At 42.5% G+C, this 3,933-nt stretch overlaps 1 long non-coding RNA gene across 2 annotated transcripts in view; it reads left to right on the top strand.

The window, feature by feature from the left end:
* The first annotated feature begins 228 nt into the window (after positions 1 to 228).
* The window catches only part of LOC111822920 (uncharacterized), an 8,540-nt gene continuing 4,835 nt past the window's right edge, over positions 229 to 3,933 (top strand). Inside the window, exons 1-2 of one of the 2 annotated variants that reach the window (XR_002826001.1) lie at positions 229 to 422; positions 1,415 to 1,697. This is a non-coding gene — a long non-coding RNA (uncharacterized LOC111822920). Of the gene's footprint in view, positions 1,698 to 3,933 lie in introns of both variants that reach the window. The other variant, XR_002826000.1, reaches the window with a different exon arrangement.

Raw genomic sequence — 3,933 nt, 5'->3', positions numbered from 1 at the left:
ATAATGAATAAATCTGTCTTAGAAGTACAGCCAGATTGCTCCTTAGAAGCAAGGATGACGAGACTTTGTCTCGCTTACTTTGGACATGGTATCAGGAGGGATCAGTCCCTGGAGAAGGACATCATGCTTGATAAAGTAGAGGGTCAGCAGAAAGGAGAAAGACCCTCAGCTAGATGGACTGACACAGTGGTGGAAATAATGGCCTCAAACATAGCAATAATTACGAGGATGGTGCAAGACCAGGCAACGTTTTGTTCTGTTATGCGCAGGGTCTCCACAAATTGGAACCGACTCGACGACATGGCACCTACCAACAAACAATGCAGCGGGCTGGCATTGCTGTCCTGATTTTGCTAGAGGACACTGATGCTAAGAAAGAGCCACTTTCATTGCTTGGGGCTGATGAAAGGCTGAGAGCGTGGGTAAGTGGGCAGACTCTGGAGCCAAATTATTTGGGTTTAGTGACTTGGCAAGTTACCAGGCTTCTCCATACTTCAGTTTTCTTTCCTGTAAAATGGGAATAATAATAACACCTTCCTCATAGAAATGTGTGAAGTCTCAGCGGTAAATAAATGTTAAGCATACTTAGATGGAACCCTACCAGATACTAAGCCCTGAAAAAGTCTTTGATATTCTGAAGTAGATAGTCACTAAGTGGTTGGGCTAGGATACAAATTGTGATCAGCTTTCTATGCCCCTCTGTCTTCAGATTACTTTTTCAAACCATGATGATTCCTTCTCTGGCCCCTTTGGATCCATCCTCTTCCTCTCTTGTCCTTGTCACAAAATCTCACCATCTGACACTTTCCTATGCCAGCCTTGATACTCTTGTCTATACTCCGTTCCCAGCAGAGAACTGAAATTATTCTGAGGACCGATTAGGATGTCAGAAGAAAATTTTGCCTTTCTCGTATTAGTAGAAAGCATTTTCCTTCCATTCTATTTAAATGTTTCATTTACCCTAAGGTCAAATTGTCTAGCTGGGTGGCACTAGTCTTGGTAACGCAATGGGGTGTGCATGTGCAGGAAAGATTAAGGTTTGTGAATTGGCTTTCCAATCTTTGAAGTACAGAGAAATTTTGTCCAGTTATTTTTGTATCATTATAGCAACTTTCTTTTCCATGTTTATAGATCAAAATATTTTTTGTCCAGTCTTTAAACGAAATGAGATAGCTTTAGGGGAGGAAGGAGGTGAATCGTGGGAAGAATCCTACAAATCTTGGGGTCACTGTACTAACTTGGTCAAGAGACTTACATCTTTGAGCATCAGATTCACATCTCTACAGCAGGAAAAATGAATCCTGCCTCATGTAAATTGTTGTAAGGATTGAATGAGGGCATAAATATCAGTCTTCAGTGGCGTTACCTGGTAATTCAATGCCAGTTTGCCTCATCTTCCCTTTCCTTTGCTTAGAGGTGTCCATGAGGATTCTTGGAAGGCGCTGTCTAGCAGAGAGCAAGTGAAGAAGAAGGCAGAGCTCCTTAAAGGTGTCCTCTGATTCTAAGTTGGGAATGATCTTAACTAAGATGCAAGAGAATCATTTCTTTATCTGAGAAGAGCAGGGAAGAAACATCTCAAGGTGGCTGGAGCAAAGTGCGGCTGGTCCCAGGAGTAGTAAACCAGCATTTATACAACAGTTTAAAGTTTACAAAAGCATCCACAAGCTTTTCCTTTGAACCTTAGACTAACAAGCAAGGTAAGTATTCAGGACACCACATGTGAGTGGTTTTCTGCTGTGTCATTGGCTGCCCTTTGTAGTCTCCTTCCAAACATTCCCAAGTTGCCAGACGAAGCCCTGGGCATCACTCTCCAGTCAGTCCTGTGGAGGTGTCTCCTGATGCCATTTCTTCATGCCATCCTTCCACTGATGACTCCAACTTTTACAACTCCAGTTCAAATCTCCCTTGAAATCAAGATTTGGGGATCTTATTGCTTCCTTGATACCTTTACTTGGAAGTAAAATTGGCACCTCATGTCTGCCATTTCCTAACACTGAACTGCTGCTCCTCCCCCTCAAACTCGCTTCACTGCAGCCTTCTTCCTCTCATTGAATGGCAGCTGGCAACTGCTGAGTCCAAAAGCCTTGATGTCTTTCTTTCTCTTCTTAGCCAATCTATCCTGTTGCCCCCACCTCCAACAGCTATCCATAATCCAACCTCCTCTTGCTACCCTCTCTCTAACCGCACCGGTCCAACCTATCATCCCCACTTGTCAACAGAACCATAGTGGCCTCCTGATTGGTGTCTTATTTCTGCTCTTGTCCCTCACAGCAGTCAGAGAGAGCCTGACAAAAAGTAACATCAGATTGTGGCACTTGTTTGCTGAATGGCTTGCCAGCTTACTCAGACTAAAAACCAAAGTCCTACAATGATGTATGATTTTCCCTACTTCCTTACCCCTCTCACTTATGACTCATGCCCAGCTAATCTCCCCCAGGTTTACCACTCTGTAGCCACACTGACATTCTTTGCTATTCCTCAAACGCTCCAGACCTGCTCACTGCCTCGGCACTCACTGTGTTTTCTGTCTAGAATGTTCTCCCCCTATATACCTGCATTCCCTAACCTGCTCCAAGTCTTTGCTCAAATGTCATCTTTGCACTGAGGCTTTTACTGTCGCCTTTATAGGTGCAACAACACTTACCCCAGCCCAAGCATTCCCTGTCCTCTCTTGTTGTTAATAGGTGCCAGCTAGTTGGTTCTGACTCATAGCGACCTTATGCACAGCAAAATGAAATACTGCCCGATCCTGCGCCATACCCACAATCACTGCTAAGTTTGAGCCCATTGTTGCAGCCACTGTGTCAGTCCATGTTGTTGAGGGTCTTCGTCTTTTTCACTGACCCTTTGCTTTACTAAGCTTGATGTCCTTCTCCAGGGTCTGGTCCCTCCTGATAACATGTCCAAAGTATGCGAGATGAAGTCTCGTCATCCTCAATTCTAAGAAGCATTCTGGCTGTATTTCTTCCAAGACAAATTTGTTTGTTCTTCTGGCAGTCCATGGTATATTCAATATTTGTCACCAACACCATAATTCAAAGGCATCAATTCTTCAGTCTTCCTTATTCGCTGTTCAGCTTTCCCATGCATATGAGGCGATTGAAAATACTATGTCTTGGGTCAGGCCCACCTTAGTCCTGAAAGTGACATCTTTGCTTTGTAACACTTTAAAGAGATCTTTTACAGCAGATTTGCCTAATGCAATATGTCATTTGATTTCTTGACTGCTTCTTCATGGGCATTGATTGTGGATCCAAGTATAATGAAATCCTAGACAATTTCAGTATTTTCTCCGTTTATCATGAAGTTGCTTATTGGTCAGGTTGTGAGGATTTTTGTTTTCTTTATGTTGAGGTGTAATCCATACTAAAGGCTGTGATCTTTGATCTTTATCAATAAGCGCTTCAAGTCCTTTTCACTTTCTGCAAGCAAGGTTGGGTCATCTTCATATCACAGGTTGTCAATGAGACTTTCTTCAATCCTGATGCCCCATTCTTCATATAGTTCAACTTCTTGTATTATTTGCTCTGCATAGAGATTTATTAGGTATGGTGAAAGGATACAACTCTGACACACATACCTTTCCTGATTTTAAACCACAAAGTATCCCCTTGTTCTGTTCGAACGACTGCTTCTTGGTCTATATTCAGGTTCAGCATGAGCACAATTCAGTGTTCTGGAATTCCCATTCTTTGCAAAGTTATCCATAATTTGTTATGATCCACACAGTCGAATGCTTTTGCATGGTGAATAAGACAGAGGTAAACATCTTTTTGGTATTCTCTGCTTTTAGCCAAGATCCATCTGATATCAGCAATGATATCCCTCATTCCACATCCTCTTCTGAATCTGGCTTGAATTTCTGGCAGTTCCCTGTTGATGTACTGCTGCAACCATTTTTGAATTATCTTCAGCAAAATTTTACTTGTATGT

Source organism: Trichechus manatus, unplaced genomic scaffold, assembly GCF_000243295.1.
Source record: "Trichechus manatus latirostris isolate Lorelei unplaced genomic scaffold, TriManLat1.0 scaffold00235, whole genome shotgun sequence".
Taxonomy (NCBI): Eukaryota; Metazoa; Chordata; class Mammalia; order Sirenia; family Trichechidae; genus Trichechus; species Trichechus manatus.
This window is presented reverse-complemented; position numbering and strand designations above follow the sequence as displayed.